At 47.6% G+C, this 9,348-nt stretch overlaps 1 long non-coding RNA gene across 1 annotated transcript; it reads left to right on the top strand.

Moving 5' to 3' along the window:
- The first annotated feature begins 2,096 nt into the window (after positions 1-2,096).
- Positions 2,097-5,006, top strand: LOC133218455 (uncharacterized). Its single transcript, XR_009727164.1, has 2 exons — positions 2,097-3,183; positions 4,797-5,006. It is a non-coding gene; the product is annotated as an uncharacterized LOC133218455 (long non-coding RNA).
- Positions 5,007-9,348: the final 4,342 nt, after the last annotated feature.

Here is a 9,348-nt window from a genome sequence, read left to right as displayed (position 1 = left end):
CTGGTGCTGGGGATGCTGCTGGTGCCCATGGGCTCCCATCTCTCTGCTCCCCTGTGCCTGCCCTGGCATCTGGACTGCCTGGACCATGTGTGTGCATCTCCTGCATGGTGCCTGGGTTGTAAGAGCTCAGCACTTCCCTGGTTTTGTTTGCAACAGCTGTGGAGAGCACAAGGCCACACCACAAAGTATAATTATTTTTTTATTAGAACAATTTCCTGGGAAGCCTTTTTTTTTTTTTTTTTCCTTTCCCCCCCCTGTTTTTCCTTCTGTAATGTTGCTTTAGGTTTTAAGAGGGGAAGGAAAATAACAGTCTAGAGAAAATAGATTGGTGGGACCATGGTGTATAACACTACAACAAAGGGCATTCAACGAAATTAGAAGGTGGCAAATTCAAAACAGATCAGAGGAAGTGCTTTTATATGTGTGCCCAGGCTGAGAAGCTCCCTGCCACAGGAGATAGTGATACCAGCAATGCAGTGGGTTTTGGAAAGGGCCAATGTTTGGATGGGCAGCATGAATGCTGAGACCTACTGAGGTTGAGAGAGGGTGCATTGTGTTAATTGGCTAGAAATACTAAGTTTTCAGGCGAAAGATGAGCTCTGATTATCACACTCTGGATCTGAAGTGGGGCAGGTTACCTCAGCACCTAGTGGGGCTCCAGGAGCAGAGCTGAGCATCCCTGAGGCAAACCAGTGATGCCAAAGAGAGCCTGCGACAGCACCAAAGTATGAGCACAGGTCCCCTGAGTGCTAGCCATGAGGCCACCCTCACTCACAGCCAGGCTCTGGCTTTCAGAGGTGTTCTTCATATGGGCAAGGTGAGCACAGCTTGGCTACAAACACTCTGGACTTGCCTTTGGTGAGGGATCATAATCATGTGCCAAGAAACTTGGGGTTTACTCCTCTGCTTCAATGTTGCTATAAAAATAAATCTCTTTGGAGATACCCATAATAGTTAATGGATGTCTTGAATAGAGGGTGTTTTTTTCCTCCTACTGACCTAATAAAATGTATTGTTTTTTCTCCCAGGTATTTTTATGTTAGCAGGCAGTGGCTGCGGGTGGAGGAGATCCCTTTCTAAGTGCTATGAAATTACCCTGCATGGAGACCCTCTTGCCAGCCACTGACCTCAGGCCCAAGCAAAGCTCAAATGTAATGCTTGTCCTGATGGTCACCATCCTGGGCCAGGAAATGCGGCAATGTGTTTGGATCAGGGAACAGCAGCGTTCTCCCCTTATGATTGTCTGATTTATTGTGTGTCTGTTAAAACAATACTTCTGGACTCGTTTTTAGATTTGCTTAAGAAAAGGGAGAAAATGAAGATGGAACTGGCGCTCTGGGCTTGACAGGCATAGCACAGAAACCAGTCCCCACAGACTTGATGCTGAAAGTCACACTGAATGTCTGGATCCAGCGCTCCTTGCAGATCATTTTTCCATCTGCTTGGGAAAGTCACCACTGCACTCTCCCAACAGCTGATGTGGGGATGCAGCCAAAGCTTCCTTCTGGCAGCCTGCACTGGCAAGGGCTCTGGGTGCCCACCACCATCAGGATCAGATGTTGTCAACCCCGCCCCCCCCCCAAATACCCACGAGTGTAGGAAGGGAAAAGAAACTGTTTTCCTACCTGCTGAGGTACATCACTGCTGCGGTAGCAGTGAGGCAAGGGGCTGAGTGAGCTCAGCCCTGCTCAGGACGTCTCCACAGAGCATGTGGTGTCCAAACGTGCTGCTTCAGCACTAGGAGGGCATGCGGGCTGGAAAGATGGTATTCACCACAGAGATATGCAGCAGCAGCAATGGAATAAGGACTTTCTGTGCCTTAATGCTGGTGTGCTTCACCTATCACAGTCTCAAATCCAAACAAAGAGAATCCTGGCTCTGGTGAAGCAGCAAACAGAAGCTGCCTCTTCCTTCTGCTCTGCAGAAGTCAAAGGAAGTGATCGATTAGCTGATCCAAGCTAAGGCATTAAGTACAAAGAATCTTTGCATCAGCCCCATTTTCCCCCCACCCTTTCTTCTCCAGCAGATGATTTGTGCATGTGGCATGTTTTCTTTGGAAATGACTCGTGTGATGTTGGATTTTGATTCTCTTCTCTGCAGCCTGCCGGGTTTTGTGCTGTTTTCTAAGTGCCCTGCATTTAAACAGCTTGCCCTGGCTGCCGTGCTATTGTTCTGCACACATGTGCTATCGCCGCTATTGCTGCCGGACTGTTTGTCTTTTGATTCCATGTGGCTTGAAGATTAAGCCTCAATGAGCAGCACTGTTAAGTTCACATGAGTTTTCCTCATCTCTCTGCCTGGCAGGTGACTTTGGCATCGTTGTGCTCTATGGGGGTATGCACTTAGGAAGTTCACAGGGTTCTTAGCTCTCCTTTCCTGGCAAATGATCTGTAAACACACTCCCAAAGCCAAGCAGTTGATTTCCCTGTTGTCCTGAGGGCCACACGCTGAGGATCAGCTGTGTGCCACGTTTTCTTCCCCCTTCAGAATAACGGGGGATTTCAAGGGGGTGGATCGTCATCCATTGTTGGATACCAGTTCTGTCGTTTTTCCTTCTCCGCCGAAAACAGCCGACAGGAAAGTAATTACAGGAGCAGATGTGACTTGTGACGTAAATGTTACTTCTGGCCTTTTTTCCCTTTAAGTAATCCAACAGGGTGATTCCAAAGCAGCAGTGAGACACATGGGCCTAGGGTGGTCATTTCAAGCTTTTCCTTGACTCAGGCAGGTCCAGGGACAATTTGAAACACCTTAAAAGACATGTTTTCAAATGAAATTACCAAGTAAGTCACATTTTCAGAGCAGCTTCAATATGTGCGTCCTGCATAACTGCCTGCATGGATCCCTTCTCCCTATCCACTGCCTTACTAACGTCTGTCCGCAGCAAGATACTGAAGTGTAATTACTTTGGAGTAACAAATCAGTGAGCATTTTCACGTTTCTCTTAAAGACAAGTTAATTCCATAATCTTGACATAAAGCTGAATTAAACTGCTTAGATCTTTGAAATCACCTTGTTTTCAGGATGTCACATAATTTGTTCTGAATCAGATGCAGCTGTAACAGACTTTAATTCCTAATGAACTCACCTGGCAACATCTACCCAAAGCTCACATGGAAAATGGATGCAATGGCTGTTACTGAGTGGTGGACTATCAGTCGGCGGTGGGGCCAGGAGTAACAGGTACACATCTCACGTGGGGTCAGGTACCAGTGCACATCCCAGGAGCAGAGAGGGCATGCCTATGGCTCACCTTGTCACTGCACAGCATCCTGGGGTCCCTCTCCCTGCCTGCAGACACTAGTAGCAGATATTGTGCCCCCTCAATGCCACAGTTAAGGCTGTGAATCTTCATTTATTTCATACCCTTTGATGGCAAAGGTTTTGCTTTCGTGTTCTGGAGGGGTGGCTGAGGAAAGGATGTTGGCAGGAGTGGCCACCAGCGTGCTGCAGCTCTGAGTGGCACCTATATATGAGGGCTGACTTCATCTCATGTTAAGTTATTCATATGCTCTTATTTCTGGCCAGAAAAACGTTCTAAAACATGCCCTGCCTCATTACCAGTTCCCACCCAGGGACCTCCTTTCAACGTCGCCAAGCTTCCTAGCACCTCACCACAGAGACCAGTGGGGACACAATAGCTCTGGGGTGTTTATTTCGTTTCACTTTTCCTCTCCCCTTGGCCAGCAGCCAGCAGAGATGTTCTTTGCAAAGATAATAGTTTCAACTTAATCATTCACCTCTTATGTGTCTAAAAGGAGTTAAGGAGACTGGAAGTTTCCAAGAAAAATAAATGAACAGAACTTGTTTGAGGGGGCCTCCTTAAGGCTGTTTTATTGATTGAAAGAAAGGGAGAAGCAGCAAGCTGTTCCTGCACATCACCCATGCCCTATTTATTTCCTTAAATGCCTGTTTAAATGTGGGTGGAGAGCTGTGAACAGAAGGATTATGAAGTGTTTCTCTTTGCGGAGGGATTTGCAGTTGTTCGGAGAGACGGCTCCAATGCAGAATTCTTGTCATGTTCATTTTGAGGGTTGCAGAGCTGGATCTGACGTTGGGGGACTCCATCCTAGGCCTGTGTGTGGGTGACAAGCAAAAATGCACCCATTTATTTGGGTTTGGTTGTATTTAAGGGGACTGTAACCCTGTCTGGTTCCTTTTGAGGGTTGGTCATCTCTGTCACACCCTAAAGGTCTGACGTGTCAGAAAGCTGGAGGACCCAGTCCCTTAATGATGGATCTCATTGTGTTTTCTCTAGTTAAGCAGTCACTATCACCAATTTCTTTTGCAATTAAGGCCTTTGTTTAAGCCATAAAACCCCCAAACATCTTCCTTACACCTGCCCTGGCTGAGGAACAGTGATTAAAACCCCGTATCTTATTCACTCACATCTCCTGTCCATAGAGCTGTTAAAAAAATGCATGTATTTGGGAACTGTTGATAAAACAAAAGGTTTCTCTTTCAACATTTCACACTCTCCAGTTCCACTGAAAACCTGAAAAATGGGATGTTTTTGGTGAAGAAGCAAGAGAAATCCCTGCTCGCTTGTGGTTGGGGGTGCATTAAGACAGCAGCAATAGGCTTGAATCTGAAGAATGAGCTCCTAAATCGTATGACTTCAGGGGAATCTGGACTTCCATTTAACCACTAAACCAAAAGCAACATCACAGTTCAGCCTAAGTCACCAGAGCGTGCCCTGGGAAGAAACAAATGCTGGAAAGACTGGAGGAGCCCAATGGGTTGTCCTGGGCTCAGGGCAGGGAGTGGACAGAGGGAGCTGCTTTGTCCCCACTCAGGTTTCCTGGCTCTCTGGTGTGAGGTGGTGGGTGGCTTCTCCAGAGCATCTCCAAGAGGAGAGGTTGTTCCTGATGCTACTGTCCCTTCAGCCAGAGGTGGGAGAGGCACAGCATGCAGCTGTAGAGCCATGGCAAGGGAACAGCATGCAGTCCACAGTGGGAATCTACTGTAATCCAGTCAAACCAGTAATATGGACAGATCCCTCCTCCCCTACTGTGTCTATCTGTGTTTCCCCCTACCTTCACAGAAGCTCCCCTCTGGAAAAGAGTGAAATACATGAATCCATTCCTCCCCTTTCGTCCTCCCAGCTCCATCCTCTGAGCAAGCTGTCAGTGCAGTGCTCTGGGCTCTCTCATCAGCTTCCCTTCGCCCACACATGCGTATATGTGAACATACACGTACTTGGCATCCTCTTCTTGCAAGTATGGAGGGTCTCTGCCTGATCCCACCTTTGGAAAGAGGGCTTTCCTGTGGGTACAGATTGGAGGACTCAAATCTCCATAAAATAGTGGAAAAAGGAATAAAGTTGTAACTGTCATCACCTATTCAGACAAATTCCTGCAGTGCAGGCATCCATTTTCCAGCCTTTGATGACTAGGGGGGAAAATTACCTTGCCAGGTGGAGTGTGATTTCTAGCTCTTCTCTTTGGCAAATGAAGGGGCTGAATTTAGCACATTTGGAGTGAGATGGAAGAGAAACATCCCTCCTTCTCCTCCCCTCTTCTTCCTTCTCCCCCTGGGCAAGCTGCACCCTCCTTGTTAGAGAACACATCTTCACAGACGTGCTGATTTTCATAAGGCCATGAGGAGGCTCTGGGCTGGGTCTTGTTTCCCTTCCCCCTCGCCGAGTGCTCCAGTAACCACACATAATCCAAGCACTTTTTGCATGAGTCAGATAGGGGTTTTTTTAAGAACTAGAATCCAATGGACGTTTCCCTCGCTGATACCACTGGGACTAGAAGGTCTTTTTTTTCCCACCAACCTTAAAAACATGCTGATATACTGCATTTTTTCCCCTTTTCACTATTTTGTTGTTATTAAAGCAGCACCAAGTCCCACAGCACCAAAGGATGGGATCTCTCTTGCTCTTTTCTCCCTTACTCAACAACCAAGGAAAATAAAAAGGGTAATTATTCATGAAAGAAGACACTGAGGGACATTTGGACCATCCCTGATGGCTGGGCTGAACTAGGGGTGCTGGCAGGGCAGGATGAGCCCATGGCATAGGTTCCTATCTACAACAACTGAACTACTCCCACCCTGGGGTGCAAATATGAGAAGGGGGAAGAGCCAAGGATTAGCATCCCATCTTCACCACCACCCTGCTGACTGGTCATGCTGGGCACAACCTGCACTTTTCTGAGACCTGAAGCATCCGACTGAGGCTGATGCACATCAGCGAGTGCCTGGTGAAGAGTAGAAAATGCCTTAATGAAAGCAAAGGTAGCAACCTGCAGTCCCTGTGTAACCCAGAGTCTTAGTCCTGGACACAAACAGAAGTGTCAAGGGGGTGAGCTCCCACACGGAGGTGTCTGAAGCCAAGGAGAGCGGTTTCACAAGGGTTGGCACCAGCTCTGGTTGCAACATAAGGTGGCACAGACAACCTGCATGATCTCCCATGCTGGAAACAGCTCTGTGGTGGATATCTAGAAGAGATGCTCAGCAGCAGCTCGGATGACCCAGCCCTGAGCTTCCCCTAAAACCACAAGCAGCATATGGGAGCCAATGCGTGCTTTCTCATGTGAATCCCAACAAGTTCAAATGAACAGGTTTGAGGCCACGGTTCCCGTCTGATGTTGACTGCTTGATGTGATTATTCAACCCTGAATTCCTTCAATTGACAGCCACGCTATTTCCAGTCTCTTAGTCAGCATCCACCACTCCGCTTCCCAGTCTGATGAGACCTGGATTTTCCCACACTCCCCGTTAAATGGAAACACATTGTTCATCTTCATTTTATTTATTTATTTGGTGCAGAAAAACAAGATAGTGCTCTAACTTTGAAGTGTTGGCTCTACAATGGTTGGTTCCTCTTCGGAGCAATGGGTTTTCCTAAAAGCCTCTCTCAGCAAGATCGTTATCAAACTTTCCTTAGCAGGAGACAATGAACATTTCACAGCATGAAGAGGAAAAAGCCAAAAAGGCTGGTGAGAAGACAAATGCTCTATGTGAAGAGATAGCCAGGATGCAGATGAGCTCCCACAGCCTTGTAAACACAGGTTATTTTCTGGTCAACCTACAGTTTCTGAGCGTTTCACTCATTGAATTAGCTCTGGAGTTTATTGAAAGGTGAAAACAGGGACCTAAGTATTATGTGGACACTTCCATCTGGGACCCACAAACCTCACTCTGATGTGTCCAAATACGAAGATCCTCCCTGTCTGCAGTGCCAGGGGTGGCAATTAGGAAGGGATCTGGGGGGACACATGTGCCTCTGCAAGCTGCTGGGGGTGACTTTCCATGACAGATCTCACTGGGACCAGTTTGTTTCCTAGTGGGCTGTGAAACCAGCGGGTGACCTGCGTGGTGACAGAGCACCTTCCCATGTCCTGAGGTGGTAGGGAGAGAAGGAGACAAAGGAGACCTTCTGGATGCCAAACCCAATGATGGTGAAGGGGTACCATCTTCTCCCTCAGCCTGCCTAAAACCTCCCCTGTGTCAGAAGGGTACCAAAGGATGCTCTGAGCTGGCATCACCTTGAGACCTGACCTCTCCTAAAAATGCCACTGGATTTTGATGCTGGGAGATGAGCAAGCACAGTAAAGGGCCATTCCTGCCAGGGACCTGCCCAATTCAAACTGTACCCACCAGCTCAGCTCATCTCCATCAGAGCCTGCATGGGGGCAGCGGCCAATGTTCCAGGTCCAAGTAGGGGCTTGGGTGCTGGTTTTGCTGGGGGCCATCACTGCTTTGCTCTGGCTGTGTCGGAGCAGCTCGTGCAGGCGGATGGCAGCTTTGTGTGGAGGAAACGTGTCGGCTGGCGTCTGCCATGGGTCTTTTTTCCCTTGTAGCCTAATTGTACTTTTAATTATTTGGCGGATGGTTTCGAGCCAAGACTGTGCAATCAGTCAACGTTTGTTAGTTAAAATAGAAGTAAACAGTGGGCTATATAAACAAAGGAGCGCTCTGGTTTATTGCCCAGGGATAACACCAGCATTGTTGCGTGGATCCTTGTCCGAAGGCTTTGAAGATTGCTTGCTCTATTTATTTGTCTAAAGATGGGTAACTTTGTTCTATTTGCTCAGCCTCTTATGAGCTTGAATAGACAAGAGGTAACGTGCGGTAAAGGTGGGTCTGGCTCTGAAGGAGCCTGGAGGGAAAATATGTTCTTGGATTCTGATCTCATCCCAAAAATATTCCACATTTCAATACCCTTAGATAGCTTACACGTTGGAAATGCCAAGGAACCAGAAACTTCCTCTCCAAAGTCAACTCTGCTTTCATTAATAATTATTTTAAGACATCACTCAGAGAACCAAACAGTACTATATGGAGCAGAAAGAGACCCGTGGGGAACTGGGGACTGAACAGGAGTTCAGCCCACCATCCTGTCTCTCACACCGGATGTTGAAGATTAGCATCCTGAGATGCAGACGAGGTGTTCAGGTGAGGTGATGGTGTGGGACACGATGAAAGGGAGGAAGGAGAGCTGCCCTCCACGTGATACCAGCAACAGCAGAGCCAGGGGAAAGCAAGCAGTGGGATGCTCAGGGCTGTACATGCAGGGCTGTGCAGCACAGCCTGAGGAGCACATAGAGTCATAGAAGTTCCTGTGTGATGTACACTAGGTTACCCTGCTCTTGCAGGGGGGTTGGACTAGATGATCTTTTGAGGTCCCTTCCAACCTTTGGGATTCTGTGATTCTGTGAATGGTTTGAGTTGGAAAGGACCTTAAGATCATCCAGTTCCAAACCCCTGCCATGGGCAGGAACACCTCACATTAGACCATGTCGCCCAAGGCTCTGTCCAACCTGGCCTTGAACACTGCCAGGGATGGAGCATTCACCGCTGCTTTGGGCAACCTGTTCCAGTGCCTCACCACCCTCACAGTAAAGAACTTCTACCTTATATCTAACCTGAACTTCCCCTGGTTTAGCTTGAACTCATCACCCCTTGTCCTAGTGCTGCAGTCCCTGATAAAAGTACTCCTAATTTCTTCAGGTAGTAGAGATGTGTGCTTGACCCCATTTCCCTATGGTAAAACCAAGCTGCAGAACATGAAGATGCACATTTTATTGACCACTATGGGTCTTCTTTCAGACATGACCTTTCCTTGTTTTCCTGCCATAAAGTCACTGCCCATGCCTGTAATCTGCTTCTACAAATCCTGTAGATTGTTACAAGTAGTATTAAATTTATCACTTCTGTATGCAACGCCCCAGTCCTGGCAGCACGTTTTGAAAGCACAACAGCAACAAGAAGCATATGTTCTGAGAGTCAAACTAGTGGGATTTTTTGTATTGCCAAGGACAATAATTTTTTTCCCCCTTTTTTTTAATTCAAAATAAACATCACGCTGGAATGTGCTGCAGCAAATGGCTTGGGCTCTAT

Source organism: Neopsephotus bourkii, unplaced genomic scaffold (assembly GCF_033783945.1).
Source record: "Neopsephotus bourkii isolate Nb327-2 ecotype Australia unplaced genomic scaffold, CSIRO-AGI_Nbou_v1 NB_114, whole genome shotgun sequence".
Lineage (NCBI taxonomy): Eukaryota > Metazoa > Chordata > Aves > Psittaciformes > Psittacidae > Neopsephotus > Neopsephotus bourkii.
This window is presented reverse-complemented; position numbering and strand designations above follow the sequence as displayed.